Source organism: Grampus griseus (genome assembly GCF_964374135.1).
Source record: "Grampus griseus genome assembly, chromosome: 4".
Taxonomy (NCBI): domain Eukaryota; kingdom Metazoa; phylum Chordata; class Mammalia; order Artiodactyla; family Delphinidae; genus Grampus; species Grampus griseus.
The window spans coordinates 130,641,160-130,657,948 of NC_138997.1; positions in this window are offsets into that span (position 1 = coordinate 130,641,160).

Consider the following 16,789-nt stretch of genomic DNA (forward strand, 5'->3'; position numbering starts at 1 on the left):
TGGGGATTTTTTGTTCTTTTTCTAATTGCTTTAGCTATAAGGTTAGGGTTTTTTTGAGATGTTTCTTGTTTCTTGAGGTAGGATTGTATTAGTATAAACTTCCCTCTGAGAACTGCTTTTGCTGCATTCCATAGGTTTTGGGTCATTGTGTTTTCATTGTCATTTGTTTCTAGGTATTTTTTGATGTCCTCTTTGATTTCCTCAGTGATCTCTTGGTTATTTAGCAGTGTATTGTTTAGCTTCCATGTGTGTTTTTGTTTTGTTTTGTTTTGTTTTGCGATACATGGGCCTCTCACTGTTGTGGCCTCTCCCGTTGCGGAGCACAGGCTCTGGACGCACAGGCTCAGTGGCCATGGCTCACGGGCCTAGCCATTCCGCGGCATGTGGGATCTTCCCAGACCGGGGCATGAACCCGTGTCCCCTGCATAGGCAGGTGGACTCTCAACCACTGCCCTACCAGGGAAGCCCATGTGTTTGTATTTTTTACAGATATTTTCCTGTAACTGATATCTAGTCTCATAGAGTTGTGGTCAGAAAAGATACTTGATAAGATTTCACTTTCTGAAATTTACCAAGGCTTGATTTGTGACCGAAGATATGATCTATCCTGGAGAATGTTCCATGAGCACTTGAGAAGAAAGTGTATTCTGTTGCTTTTGGATGGAATGTCCTATAAATGTAAATTAAGTCCATCTTGTTTAATGTATTATTTAAAACTTGTGTTTCCTTATTTATTTGCATTTTGGATGATCTGTCCATTGGTGAAAGTGGGGTGTTAAAGTCCCCTCCTATTATTGTGTTACTGTCGGTTTCCCCTTTTATGGCTGTCAGCATTTGCCTTATGTATTGAGGTGCTCCTATGTTGGGTGTATAAGTATTTACAACTGTTATATCTTCTACTTGGATTGATCTCTTTTTTTAAAATTTTTTTTTTATTTTTTATTTTTATTTGACCAATTGTAATTTTTATTGTTATAACGTTTTCTTCATAAATAGCCTTATGTTACCTCTACCTTTTATAATATTGAACAGCAAAAATTTTTTTTTTCATTTTAACATCTTTATTGGAGTATAATTGCGTTACAATGGTATGTTAGTTTCAGCTTCACAACAAAATGAATCAGTTATATATATACATATGTTTCCATATCTCTTCCCGCTTGCGTCTCCCTCCCTCCCACCCTCCCTATCTCACCCCTCCAGGCGGTCACAAAGCACCGAGCTGATCTCCCTGTGCTATGCGGCTGCTTCCCACTAGCTATCTACCTTACGTTTGGTAGTGTATATATGTACATGCCTCTCTCTCGCTTTGTCACAGTTTACCCTTCCCCCTCCCCATAGCCTCAAGTCCATTCTCTAGTAAGTCTGTGTCTTTATTCCTGTTTCACCCCTAGGTTCTTCATGACATTTTTTTTCTTAAATTCCATATATATGTGTTAGCATACGGTATTTGTGTCTCTCTTTCTGACTTACTTCACTCTGTATGACAGACTCTAGGTCTATCCACCTCATTACAAATAGCTCAATTTCGTTTCTTTTTATGGCTGAGTAATATTCCATTGTATATATGTGCCACATCTTCTTTATCCATTAATCCGATGATGGACACTCAGGTTGTTTCCATCTTCAGGCTATTGTAAATAGAGCTGCAATGAACATTTTGGTACATGACTCTTTTTGAATTATGGTTTTCTCAGGGTATATGCCCAGTAGTGGGATTGCTGGGTCATATGGTAGTTCTCTTTGTAGTTTTTTAAGGAAACTCCATACTGTTCTCCACAGTGGCTGTATCAATTTACATTCCCACCAACAGTGTAAGAGGGTTCCCTTTTCTCCACACCCTCCCCAGCATTTATTGTTTCTAGATTTTTTGATGATGGCCATTCTGACTGGTGTGAGATGATATCTCATTGTAGTTTTGATTTGCATTTCTCTAATGATTAGTGACATTGAGCATTCTTTCATGTGTTTGTTGGCAGTCTGTATATCTTCTTTAGGAAATGTCTATTTAGGTCTTCTGCCAATTTTTGGATTGGGTTGTTTGTTTTCTTGTTATTAAGCTGCATGAGCTGCTTATAAATTTTGGAGATTAATCCTTTGTCAGTTACTTCATTTGCAAATATTTTCTCCCATTCTGAGAGCTGTCTTTTGGTCTTGTTTATGGTTTCCTTTGCTGCACAAAAGCTTTGAAGTTTCATTAGGTCCCATTTGTTTATTTTTGTTTTTATTTCCATTTCTCTAGGAGGTGGGTCAAAAAGGACCTTGCTGTGATTTATGTCATAGAGTGTCTTGCCTATGTTTTCCTCTAAGAATTTGATAGTTTCTGGCCTTACATTTAGGTCTTTAATCCACCTTGAGCTTATCTTTGTGCATGGTGTTAGGGAGTGATCCAATCTCATACTTTTACATGTAGCTGTCCAGTTTTCCCAGCACCACTTATTGAAGAGGCTGTCCTTTCTCCACTGTACATTCCTGCCTCCTTTATCAAAGATAAGGTGACCATACGTGCATGGGTTTATCTCTGGGCTTTCTATCCTGTTCCATTGATCTATCTTTCTGTTTTTGTGCCAGTACCATACTGTCTTGATTACTGTAGCTTTGTAGTATAGTCTGAAGTCAGGGAGCCTGATTCCTCCAGCTCCGTTTTTCGTTCTCAAGATTGCTTTGGCTATTCGGGGTCTTTTGTGTTTCCATACAAATTGTGAAATTTTTTGTTCTAGTTCTGTGAAAAATACTAGTGGTAGCTTCATAGGGATTGCATTGAATCTGTAGTTGCTTTGGGTAGTAGAGTCATTTTCACAATGTTGATTCTTCCAATCCAAGAACGTGGTATATCTCTCCATCTATTTGTATCATCTTTAATTTCTTTCATCAGTGTCTTATAATTTTCTGCAGACAGGTCTTTTGTCTCCTTAGGTAGGTTTATTCCTAGATATTTTATTCTTTTTGTTGCAATGGTAAATGGGACTGTTTTCTTGATTTCACTTTCAGATTTTTCGTCCTTAGTTTATAGGAATGCCAGAGATTTCTGTGCATTAATTTTGTATCCTGCTACTTTACCAAATTCATTGATTAGCTCTAGTAGTTTTCTGATAGCATCTTTAGGATTCTCTATGTATAGTATCATGTCATCTGCAAACAGTGACAGCTTTACTTTTTCTTTTCCGATTTGGATTCCTTTTATTTCCTTTTCTTCTCTGATTGCTGTGGCTAAAACTTCCAAAACTATGTTGAATAAGAGTGGTGAGAGTGGGCAACCTTGTCTTGTTCCTGATCTTAGTGGAAATGCTTTCAGTTTTTCACCATTGAGGACGATGTTGGCTGTGGGTTTGTCATATATGGCCTTTATTACGTTGAGGAAAGTTCCCTCTATGCCTACTTTCTATTGGGTTTTTATCATAAATTGGTGTTGAATTTTGTCAAAAGCTTTCTCTGCATCTATTGAGATGATCATATGGTTTTTCTCCTTCAATTGGTTAATATGGTGTATCACGTTGATTGATTTGTGTATATTGAAGAATCCTTGCATTCCTGGAATAAACCCCACTTGATCATGGTGTATGATCCGTTTAATGTGCTATTGGATTCTGTTTGCTAGTATTTTGTTGAGGATTTTTGCATCTATGTTCATCAGTGATATTGGCCTGTAGTTTTCTTTCTTTGCGACATCCTTGTCTGGTTTTGGTATCAGGGTGATGGTGGCCTCGTAGAATGAGTTTGGGAGTGTTCCTCCCTCTGCTATATTTTGGAAGAGTTTGAGAAGGATAGGTGATAGCTTTTCTCTAAATGTTTGATAGAATTCGCCTGTGAAGCCATCTGGTCCTGGGCTTTTGTTTGTTGGAAGATTTTAAATCACAGTTTCAATTTCAGTGCTTGTGATTGGTCTGTTCATATTTTCTATTCCTTCCTGATTCAGTCTTGGCAGGTTGTGCCTTTCTAAGAATTTGTCCATTTCTTCCAGGTTGTCCATTTTATTGGCATAGAGTTGCTTGTAGTAATTTCTCATGATCTTTTGTATTTCTGCAGTCTCAGTTGTTACTTCTCCTTTTTCGTTTCTAATTCTATTGATTTGTGTCTTCTCCCTTTTTTTCTTGATGAGTCTGGCTAATGGTTTATCAATTTTTTTTATCCTTTCAAAGAACCAGCTTTTAGTTTTATTGATCTTTGCTATCGTTTCTTTCATTTCTTTTTCATTTATTTCTGATCTGATTTTTATGATTTCTTTCCTTCTGCTAACTTTGGGGTTTTTTTGTTTTTCTTTCTCTAATTGCTTTAGGTGTAAGGTTAGGTTGTTTATTCAAGATGTTTCCTGTTTCTTAAGGTAGGATTGTATTGCTATAAACTTCCCTCTTAGAACTGCTTTTGCTGCATCCCATAGATTTTGAGTCGTGGTGTCTCCATTGTCATTTGTTTCTAGGTATTTTTTAATTTCCTCTTTGATTTCTTCAGTGATCACTTTGTTATTAAGTAGTGTATTGTTTAGCCTCCATGTGTTTGTATTTTTTACAGATCTTTTCCTGTAATTGATATCTAGTCTCATAGCTTTGTGGTCGGAAAAGATACTTGATACAATTTCAATTTTCTTAAATTTACCAAGGCTTGATTTGTGACCCAGGATATGATATATCCTGGAGAATGTTCCATGAGCACTTGAGAAAAATATGTATTTTGTTGTTTTTGGATGGAATTTCCTATAAATATCAATTAAGTCCATCTTGTTTAATGTATCATTTAAAGCTTGTGTTTCCTTATTTATTTTCATTTTGGATGATCTGTCCATTGGTGAAAGTGGGGTGTTAAAGTCCCCTACTATGAATGTGTTACTGTCGATTTCCCCTTTTATGGCTGTTAGTATTTGCCTTATGTATTGAGGTGCTCCTTTGTTGGGTGCATAAATATTTACAATTGTTATATCTTGTTCTTGGATCGATCCCTTGATCGTTATGTAGTGTCCTTCTTTGTCTCTTCTAATAGTCTTTATTTTAAAGTCTATTTTGTCTGATACGAGAATTGCTACTCCAGCTTTGTTTTGGGTTTCATTTGCATGAAATACCTTTTTCCATCCCCTTACTTTCAGTCTGTATGTGTCTCTAGGTCTGAAGTGGGTCTATTGTAGACAGCAAATATATGCGTCTTGTTTTTGTATCCATTCAGCCAATCTGTGTCTTTTGGTGGGAGCATTTAGTCCATTCACATTTAAGGTAATTATCGATGTGTATGTTCCCATTCCCATTTTCTTAATTGTTTTGGGTTTGTTGTTGTAGGTCTTTTCCTTCTCTTGTGTTTCTTGCCTAGAGAAGTTCCTTTAGCAGTTGTTGTAGAGCTGTTTTGGTGGTGCTGAACTCTCTCAGCTGTTGCTTGTCTGTAAAGGTTTTAATTTCTCCATCAAATCTGAATGAGATCCTTGCTGGATAGAGTAATCTTGGTTGCAGGTTTTTCTCCTTCATCACTTTCAATATGTCCTGCCAGTCCCTTCTGGCTTGCAGAGTTTCTGCTGAAAGATCAGCTGTTAACCTTATGGGGATTCCCTTGTGTGTTATTTGTTGTTTTTCCCTTGCTGCTTTTAATATGTTTTCTTTGTAGTTAATTTTTGACAGTTTGATTAATATGTGTCTTGGCATATTTCTCCTTGGATTTATCATGTATGGGACTCTCTGTGCTTCCTGGACTTGATTAACTATTTCCTTTCCCATATTAGGGAAGTTTTCAACTATAATCTCTTCAAATATTTTCTCAGTCCCTTTCTTTTTCTCTTCTTCTTCTGGAACCCCTATAATTCGAATGTTGGTGCGTTTAATGTTGTCCCAGAGGTCTCTGAGACTGTCCTCAGTTCTTTTCATTCTTTTTTCTTTATTCTGCTCTGCAGTAGTTATTTCCACTATTTTATCTTCCAGGTCACTTATCCGTTCTTCTGCCTCAGTTATTCTGCTATTGATCCCATCTAGAGTATTTTTCATTTCATTTATTGTGTTGTTCATCATTGTTTGTTTCATCTTTAGTTCTTCTAGGTCCTTGTTAAATGTTTCTTGCATTTTGTCTATTCTATTTCCAAGATTTTGGATCATCTTTACTATCATTACTCTGAATTCTTTTTCAGGTAGACTGCCTATTTTTTCTTCATTTGTTTGGTCTGGTGGGTTTTAACCTTGCTCCTTCATCTGCTGTGTATTTTTCTGTCTTCTCATTTTGCTTAACTGACTGTGTTTGGGGTCTCCTTTTCACAGACTGCAGGTTTGTAGTTCCAGTAGTTTTTGTTGTCTTACCCAGTGGGTAAGTTTGGTTCATTGGGTTGTGTAGGCTTTCTGGTGGAGGTGACTAGTGCCTGTGTTCTGGTGGATGAGGCTTGATCTTGTCTTTCTGGTGGGCAGGACCACATCTGGTAGTGTGTTTTGGGATGTCTGTGACCTTATTATGATTTTAGGCAGCCTCTCTGCTAATGGGTGGGGTTGTGTTCCTGTCTTGCTAGTTGTTTGGCATAGGGTGTCCCGCACTGTAGCTTGCTGGTCGTTGAGTGGAGCTGGGTCTTAGCGTTGAGATGGAGATCTCTGGGTGAGCTCTCGCCATTTGATATTATTTGGAGTTGGGAGGTCTCTGGTGGACCAATGTCCTGAACTCAGCTTTCCCACCTCAGAGTCACAGGCCTGACACCCGGCCGGAGCACCAAGACCCTGTCAGCCACACAGCTCAGAAGAAAAGGGAGAATAAAGAAAGAAAAAAGAAAACAAAATAAAGTTGTTAAAATAAAAAAATATTTTTTAAAAATTAAAAAGTAATAAAAAAGAAAGAAGAGAGCAACCAAACCAAAAAACAAATCCACCAATGATAACAAGTGCTGAAAACTATACTAAAAAAACAAAACAAAACAAAAACAGACAGAACTCTAGGACAAATGGTAAACGCAAAGCTATACAGACAAAATCACACAAAGAATCATACCCATACACACTCACAAAAAGAGAAAAAGGAAAATATATATATATTTTAAAAAAAGGAAGAGAGCAACCAGATCAATAAACAAATCTCCAATGATAATAAACTCTAAATACTAAACTAAGAAAAACATAAAACCAGAAACAAATTAGATGCAGAAAGCAATCCCCAAGTCTACGGTTGCTCCCAAAGTCCACCACCTCAATTTTGGGATGATTTGTTGTCTATTCAGGTATTCCACAGGTGCAGGGTACATCAAGTTGATTGTGGAGATTTAATCCGCTGCTCCTGAGGCTGCTGGGAGAGATTTCCCTTTCTCTTCTTTGTTCACGCGGCTGCCAGGGCTCAGCTTTGGATGTGGCCCCCCCTCTGCGTGTAGGTTGCCTGAGGGCGTCTGTTCTTCGCTCAGACAGGACGGGGTTAAAGGAGCAGCTGATTTGGCGGCTCTGGCTCACTCAGGCCGCGGGGAGGGAGGGGTACGGATGCAGAGCGAGCCTGCTGCGGCAGAGGCCGGCCTGACGTTTGCAACAGCCTGAGGCGCACCGTGTGTTCTCCCGGGGAGGTTGTTCCTGGATCCCGGGACCCTGGCAGTGGCGGGCTGCACAGGCTCCCCGGAAGGGAGGTGTGGAGAGTGACCTGTGCTCGCACACGGGCTTCTTGGTGGCGGGAGCAGCAGCTTTAGTGTTTTATGCCAGTCTTTGGTGTCCACGCTGATAGCTGCAGCTTGCGCCCGTCCCTGGAGCTCATTTAGGTCGTGCTCTGAATCTCCTCTCCTCGTGCACCTGGAACAATGGTCTCTTGCCTCTCAGGCAGGTCCAGAATTTTTCCCGGCTTCCCTCCCGGCTAGCTGTGGTGCACTAACTCCCTGCAGGCTGTGTTCATGCTGCCAACCTCAGTCCTCTCCCTGGGATCCGACTGAAGCCCGAGCCTCAGCTCCCAGCCCCGCCTGCCCTGGCAGTCATGCAGACAAGACTCTCAGGCTGGTGAGTGCCAGTCGGCACCAATCCTCTGTGCGGGAGTCTCTCCGCTTTGCCCTCCGCACCCCTGCTGCTGCACTCTCCTCCGTGGCTCCCAAGCTTCCCCCACTCCCACACCCCGTCTCTAACAGTGAAGGGGCTTCCTAGTGTGTGGAAACTTTTCCTCTTTCACAGCTCCCTCCCAGAGGTGCAGGTCCCGTCCCTATTCTTTTGTCTCTGTCTTTTCTTTTTTCTTTTGCCCTACCCAGGTATGTGGGGAGTTTCTTGCTTTTGGGGAAGTCCGAGGTCTTCTGCTAGCATTCAGTAGGTGTTCTGAAGGAGCTGTTCCACATGTAGATGTATTTCTGATGTATTTGTGGGGAAGAACGTGATCTCCACGTCTTACTCCTCCAGTATCCTGAAGGCCTCTCCTGTTATTGTGTTTTAAGTACTCCTCTAAGCTGCTTTTTTAGCCTTTCTGAAATGAGACAGGATAAAAAAACATCGTCACTAAATAAAGAAGCAAACACATTTAAAGCAGTTTTCACAGTGCCTGGCCAATAGTAGGTACCTAACATAAAAGTTAGTTTTATATATCCTTGTAAACAGTCTAATTATCCTTTGTGGATCCAAGTTGGTCCCTTGTGGAATATATTAGAAAGGGCATGGAAAAGTGATTTTTACCATAGACAAGCTTCCCAAACTGGAAAGATGTTACTGCATTAGGTAGGAGTGGGTATAACTCTAAAGCAAGCTGAGAGCCCAAATGGTCCAATCTCTGCATGGAATTCCCTACAAGTAAGCCCAGCCTAGACCAAAAATAATTTAAAAGTGATTTCAATCTTTACTTAGGTCTTTCAAAGGACATGAAAGGGAACTTGCTCTTATCTGTCAGCCACATATCATAAAATCTTGCTTCTTTTCCTTTCCAATTCTCTTTCACTTGCTACCTCTCAACATATCCACTTACAACTAGATTTGCTCCCTCTAACACCCACCTCCCAGCTCTTTATCATGTAGACTGACCAAGCCTCTCTGATTGGAGTTTCCCTTTTTTCTCATGCCTCTCTGGACTTCTTTCCCGCTACTCATTCTCTGATTCTATATCATAAAAGATTTATGAACTAGGCTGACAAAGACAATTCTTCTGCTTGCAGGTGGGTTGGGGAATTCTTACAGGTTGATAAATCTCCTCTGTCATCTGGGAAATAAAGGGTGATTAATGTGTGGTAGAAGAGGAGAGAACTTTGGAATGTAGCTGTAGCTCAGGAATATACTCAGGCATGTTGGGGCAAAGGTCAGGACTTGGTTCTTCTGGTCCTGCCTTTACCAAGGCTTCCCTTGCCCCATGATAAGGGACTTTATGACATCTGTAACTTGGGTGTAGAGTCATGATGCCCTTATGTTGAATGGAATGGAAGGTATTGGTGCAGAGTAAGGGGATAATGACAGGGGGCAAATGATCTGTCCTATTCTTGGTTTCCTGTGGACTGTGGGCTTGCCTCCCTCTCCGTGGAGTAAGCAGAAAGGACACAGTCTTAGATTCATCGTACCCAATTTGCTAATGGAAAATGGAGGCATCCATACACTATTTTCCTGTGCTGATAAATCCAGTAAATAGCATGTCAATTTACTGTAAACCTATATGCTTATGTATCTGTTACGCCAACTTCGGGGTACCTAATCCAGACTCTGACGTAAGATCACAGTAGAAGAGAACCAGAGCGAGAGCTAGGCCAAGTCAGAAAATTGAGCCACAGAAATATTGACGCAGTACCATGGGGTTAATTAATTAATATGATCATTTTGAATTGAACTGATGTTTTTTCCCCTCACATTCTTTTCTTCAATTAATATTTATTGAATGCCAACTTGCCAATTGTTCTAAGTGCTGAGAACATTATGATGATAGGGCACTGGCTCGACTCTCCAGGGGCTATAGTATAGATAGGGAGACCGATGTAAGAAGGATAATCAGAAACAAGGTGTTCAGTGCCATAATTGAGGTATAAACAGAATGTCTTGGGAACCCAGGAGAGGGAGAGACTAACTTGAGAGAATCAGAGAGGAGGGGACACCAGAGTTAGGATTTAAGGATAAGGAGGTATTTGCTTGTTTGCTGGGATTATATTTACCTGATTTTAGTTAATACCTTATTAATATTAGAAAACATTGTCTGGCCAAATATGGTCTTAGCATTTGGTCTTTTGGTTTTGCAGTTAGTGATAGACCGGAGTAGAATCCCTGGAATGTTCTTCTGAGCTAAAGAATTTAAAATATGTCATACATAGTCAGAGACAAACCACATCCTTGGGGCTTAGCAGATAAATGCTCTGGGACTTTGTTAATGAGGATTATGGGAGACTTTCACTTGGGCCACCCAGTATTTACTTCCTGTGGCAGTAACACCGTGTAAAATATATGCTGACCGGGAAAGATGGCCATTCGGAAGTGTGAACGTGGAGCTCCAGGCTGGGACCAAATGGACAGAAGTTGCTGTTTCCGGTGATGTTGGGAACCATGTGGCCTCAGCACATACAGTGGGGATTCCCTTCAAGCAGGAGTAAGGTTGTTGGATCCCAGCTTGAAACTGGAGGTCTTGGTGCTTGCTTCAGAATCAACACCAGGAAGGGCAGCACGGTGGCCCTCTCTCTCTGTGGCCTTCCTTAGCACTGCAACACATTTCTTTCCATTCTTTAGAAATAAACTCTGATTTAGAGCTTTATATTTCTTTAGTGTTTGTTATAAAAGTGACCATTAAATACGGGGTTTTAGTGACTAAAACATTTGGAGACCACAACCAGGCTGACAGCTTTAGGAGAGAGTTTATTTTCAATTTTTTTTTTTCTCCAGCCTGGCTTTAGCTTTAAATTAGATTGTAATAATCATAACAAAGCTTCCCCCTGCCCTTACCTGAAAGCACACTGCAGACCTGATCTCTTTCTGGGACTTTATTTATGACAGAATTCCACACTATTTTAGAGCTTTCATCTTCGAGGTTGCACGGCATTTTATGGGTCTCCTTTTTCTATAGCATTTCAGAGACCAGTTCAAAACAATATGAATTCTCTAGGGTGCTAGAAAGATCTTTAGGAAAAGCGGGTTCTCCCCCCCCCCACCAACCACCACCCCCATTCTCTGCATTGATGTGGCTCTCATTGTGTTAATACTGGAATATGCAGTAAAGTAGGTTAGTTAAGGTATTAGTTCTGGAGCATTATTATCTGGGTATATTTCCCAGCCTAGCCATTTACTCACTGAGTGACCTTAGACCCCTTACTAAACATGTCAGTGCTGCAATTTTCACAGCTGTGAAGAGAGAACAGTGATAGTACCAACCTCAGAGGAGGGTTGGGAGGATTTATCGAGTTAGAGTACTTAAAGCACTTAGAACAGTTCTCTGCAGCAACAAGGGCTTAACAAATGTTAGCTGTTGTTATTAGCTCAGAAGCTCATGAAGTTACCTATAATGGATGAAACCGAACGGTCTAGTGGTCATCAAATAATTCCACTTTGGTTGGTCTGCACATACGGGCTTGCTAATGGGATGGTTAGGAGATTTTGAACTCTAAACACTATACTCAATTGCTAGCTACTTAGAGTTATAATTTCCTAGGGACGGTAGGAGGCAGAGTGGCTTAGAGCATTGAGTTTGTTCAATTTGAGCTCTTAAGAGCATTGGGGTTGGAGTCAGACAGCCTAGTCAAATGCCAGTTCTATTATTTATGTAGCCTTTTAGCGGTTTGGTTCCCTTATCTGTACCATGGAGATAATTTCTCACAAGACTGTTGTAAGGACAATGAATATGAATGTTTGGGACACATACCAAATATTCACAACAGTTGTCGAGGGGGAGGAGAGGAGGGATTGATTGATTGTGGGTCAGGTTTTTTATGATTAGTTCCCTGGTAACGAGCGATTGGAGATGGGGATTTGCTCAGGGCAGCAGGCATCCGACAGCAAAGGGGAAACACTCAGCCCTTTTAAGCTTCAAGAATGCTGAGAGAAATGACAAAACTCAGAAGGGCAAATGGCAATTTGTTGCTGTCAGTATTACAAGTGTGAGTGTGGACACTTTAGTTCAGATGAATCATTCTGGATGTGTCCCTGTCTCATCCAGGAATTCCACTTGCATAAGATGGGGTGACATCAGCAGAGAAAAGAAGATAAAGGACCCAGTCTTCCTTCTTACTCCTGGAAATAGTGATGGTGGCTGTGCGTCCTGGGGTTTATTCACTCTTACAAAATTCTCAAACTGTAGTGGGTGTAAAACTCAAGTATGGAACTTGTTTAAAGGACATCTTCCAAAGTCTCACCCACAGAAATTCAGTAGGTTGTCAATGTCGCCTGGGAATCAGCTTATTTTGTTTCTCTAGGTGCTTCTGATGCAGGTGGTTAGACTAGACTTTGAGAAAGATGACTCTAGTGAGACTGGGCGGAGTAAACTCCCCTGCAGAAGGCAGCCGCCCGGTCCATTGAGATTTTCCCCAGCATGATGGTTTGCTTTTGGAAAGGCAGAAACAAAAAAATCCAGTTCTGCTTTATTTTGATCCAAAGCACTACTTAATAACCTATGTTATTTGTTAATTGTTTCTCACAACACTGCATGGACGACAGTATTAATTGCATTTGACACAAGAGGAATCAGGGACACAAGGAAGATTTCTTTAGGGGTGCAATGTGGTTTGGTGCAAACATGAAGTATGGGCAAACATTACACAGGTCCTTCAATTTGTCCCCAGCCATCTGGGTATTGCTAAACACATCTGTTCCTTCTCCTGCAGAGGATGCTCCAGTGCTGCCACACGATTTAAATTATGTCGAGAGAGGGTTCCATTTGTCCACTTCTCTGGTGCATAGGGATGGCTCCCGGGAGCCTTGGTTCGCCGGGATTGGCGTTCATTCAGCGCCTGGGTACTTAACTCTGAATTTTGATTTGGGCATTTGCCAGGTACAATATTCTGCCAGGGCCTTCCCAGTCTGTTCTCTGCTGTTTTGCTCCTGAAGATTTACAGCTAATGAAGGGATAAAGAAAGGTCACGGCAAGAGGCGGTAGCATGTGGTGGTGACTCATGGTCTGGGCCTGGTGAGGAGCCAGTTTGGGTGGAACGCTCTACTAGCTGCTGAGCTTGTTTTCATGTGGCTCTCTGCCACGGCCCTGCAGGAAGCAGTTTCTCGCCTGTTGCTGGTCAGAGGGAAGGCCTGGTCATTCTCCCCATCCCTGCTGTTATGGTCTCAGCTCAGGCCAATGAAGCCTGGTGGCCATTTGACAAAAAATCCCATGGAATAGGAGCTCAGGAGCCAGTGGGATGGGTCAGGTCTGAGAGATCAGCCACAGACACCAGCTAGGGACACATTGACAGAAGGGGCTGAAGGAAGTTGGGAGATGCTTGTACTGGCAGGCAGCATTTCTCAACCTTGGCACTATTGACATTTTGGACCAGATAATTCTCTGTTGCGGGGAGGAGAACTGTGCTGTGCGTTTTAAGACAATTAGCACCACCCCTGGCTTCTACCCACTAGATGTCAGCAGCACGCCCCATGCCTCCCCTTTGCTCCCAGTTAATGCAACCAATAAAGTCTCTAGACGTTGCCAAGTGTCCCCTGGAGGCAAAATAACCCCAGATTGAGAACCGCTGAAGTATGGCTGAATCCCAGGCATGTGGCCATTTAAAAAGATCCATCTATCATCCTGTTTTCCTCATCCTTTTTCATCATCATCCCTAAAATTTATTGAGCACTTACCATGTGACTGGTACTCTGTTTTGCATTCATTATCTCATTTAATCCACACAACATCCTAGGATGAAGAAACTCTTATTGTTCCCATTTTATGGATAAGAAAACTGAAGTTTATAAAAGTAACTTGCCCAAGATCGCACAGCTGGTATTTGGGGCTCAAGCACAGGTGTAGATGCCTCTTCTTCACCCTGTTGCCATATGTAATGGTGCCATAATATGGGAGTCTGTGAGAAATGCTGAGAGGCAGGGGAAAAGCTGGCATGCAGCATAATAAGAGGGCTGCTGGCTGCAGGCGGGGCCTCTACTTCAGGACTGGGATTCAGGATTTTAATGATAAACTCTGTGGAGATAATTAAGGGCTTAGATAAACTTGAATACTAGGTAGGTGATTCAGAAAGAGATACAGCTACAGGCTTGATCATGGGTAAACCTCTACCCATGCCCAGCTGTTGTCTTCTCTCTGTTCGTGACACCTGATACCTGAGATATGACACCTGATGGGAGCCCAAATGTGCCTTTTTCATTTCAAATACTGTTCATTGGACTGTGGTCTCCCACCCTAACCCCCGTTCCTTCCTTCAGGATCAGTACTTCTGCCTGAATCCCTGCTTCTTCTGCTTACCCCCAGCTGCCTTGTGCTCGGGGCATGTCTGTTGAAGTGACTGGACAACACGATGTTGCCTGTCACCTCTGGCCCACTAAAGATTCTGTGACATGGCAACTGAGGCTGGTGTGATCTCTGGTCTATGTAAAATACTTGTAGTTTGTGGGAAATGATGATTCTGAATTGAAAGCCAGTAGTCAGAGCCAACCCTGGCAAGGTTTGTTGGGCAACAATTGTACTTTTAATGGAAGGGTCAGGGCTTCTGGTGTTGTGGTTTCCTTAATATTAAGGGCATCAGCTGGAGGTGAGGAAGATGTTACTTGAAACCCAAGTGAGCCTCTCCAATGGTCCTGTTAAGTATATTTTACCATTAATGAAGCAGAAGAGATTTTGGAGTGCACAGCTGTTTTGTAGTCTGCTTGACACCTAGAACCAAATGGACTTTGATATTATCAGACAGCTCTTGCTTCAGTTACATGGACTTCTCCTCTATCCGCACCCAATTAATTAGCATGTAAACTCATGTGTGATGTGAAAGCTGCAAGTACCTTTGCAGAGGGAAAATTCCAACTGAGTTGCAGAGGGCTTACTTGGGACCAGCAATAGTTTGGGGGCTTCTGCTGCTCAAGTGCCTGGTGTTTACCAATGTCCTGCTGAGCTTCGTCAATATATTAAAGTGTATCTTGCACAGTCACCACACAGGCTTCAGCATTCCTGTAAGACCGTGAAATCAGCTCTGCGGTTGCCCTGTATTCTGAATTCCCTTTGCCCTTCCCTGGTGGTCTTGCCCTTTCTACAGGGTACTGTAGTGGATACTTGCTGGTTCAATGAGGTGTCATTTGAGGGATCTCCATAGTACAGCAAGGCTGCTCATTGGAAATTTTTTGCTTTTGCTCACTGTCTCGTTACCTTTGACATATATTTTAAATAATAGAAAAATAATACAATTTTATTGACGACAAATTAGAAAATACAAATAAACAACAAAGAAAAGGAAAATAAAAATTAACTTATAATCTTATAACTCAGATATAGCCACTGTTAACATTTTGGTTATACCCTTGTGTTTCTGTTTTGCTTTTTACAAAAGGAGGAGTTCGAAGAAATTGCCATAAGACATGTGGCATATTCTTAGTAGAATATTCAAAATGATGCTTAAATAAATCTTTTGATTTCTTGGCAAATGGGTCCTGATAGTCTTCGAAGATATACATGATTTTAGAAACCTAATAAGAAATGCCATATATTTTTCTCCTTGCTGATAAAGGGCATATCTACAAGAGACAGTGTCTGTGCATGTGTGTGTGTATGTGTGCATGTGTGTGTGTGTATGTAAATGGAATGTCTATGGCTCCTGAAAAAGAAATTCTGTTGCTGGATTTGCTGACTCACTGCCAAGCCCTGCTGCAGGCAGGGAACAGATTCTGAGTTATTCAAGCCAAACATTTGGCCCTCGTGGATTACTGGCCACTGTGACAGACTTCTTCTCGCACCTCACCTCCTCACGTCTTCCTCCTTGGCACCTGGGCGTATCTGGCATTTTGTTCATTTTGCCTCCTCATCTCCTGCTATTTCTTTCAGTTACACTTTAGCATTTCTCAAATTCCTATCAGTACCACCCCAACTCCCTAATGCACAATGTTAGAAATACCCAGACACTTCCTTCCTGAGGTCACTGCAGGAATTTGCTGTCTCTCTTTCTAGGACCTTGTTTGTGCATGCTGTGTGTTTTCCGGGCTCCTAATGCAATGAGGGGAGGGTGACTTACCCTCATTTGTTCGCAATCACTCTTGGAGTGGCTCCCTGTTTCCTTTCCTAGCCCAAAATAAGATCAGGGCGTTCAACTGAACTCAAGTTTTGTCACACCCTGAGGTGGACAGGCTTGGTGACATGAGGGAGAGGAACTCTACCACTTCATTTGATGATTCCATGCCATACTGGGTAAAAGATAATTTTGTACAGACTGGCATGACCAGTAATGCTGTCACTGAGAGGATGCATCCTAGGATCATAATTTTAAAAAGTTAAAAAAAGAAGTGTTTAGCTCTAGTTGGCAAAGGAACTAGACACGGAACGATAGTGTAGCTTGCTTGCCTTAAAGGATCGCGAGGTATGAAGGAGACTGGAATGGCAAGGGCTTTATATGAAGAACTTGTTTCCCAGCTCTGTGGTGTTTTCCCCCCTCCCACAGTCAGTTTTTTGGTTTGCTGTTTGATAAGTTTGGAAAGGATCCTCAGCTAAAATGAGGCTAACGATAATTGCTTTCTAAATCCCAATAGTTGTCATTCTACACACTGATCATATACTCACTCATTTATACCTTACAAAACCTCCATGGAAGGATTAATCACCCGTCTTATACAGATGTGGAAACAGAGTATAGACTTTAAGAAACCTACCCAAGGTCACACAGCTGGTCAACCACAGAACCAGCATTCAGACCAGGAGTCTGGCTTCAGAGACTACACTCTGTTCTGCCTCCCTCTTGCAATAAATCAGGTGATAGGTCAGAGCCTTGAGTTCCAGTCAGAGCCTTGCTGTGTTATCTCAGGCAAGT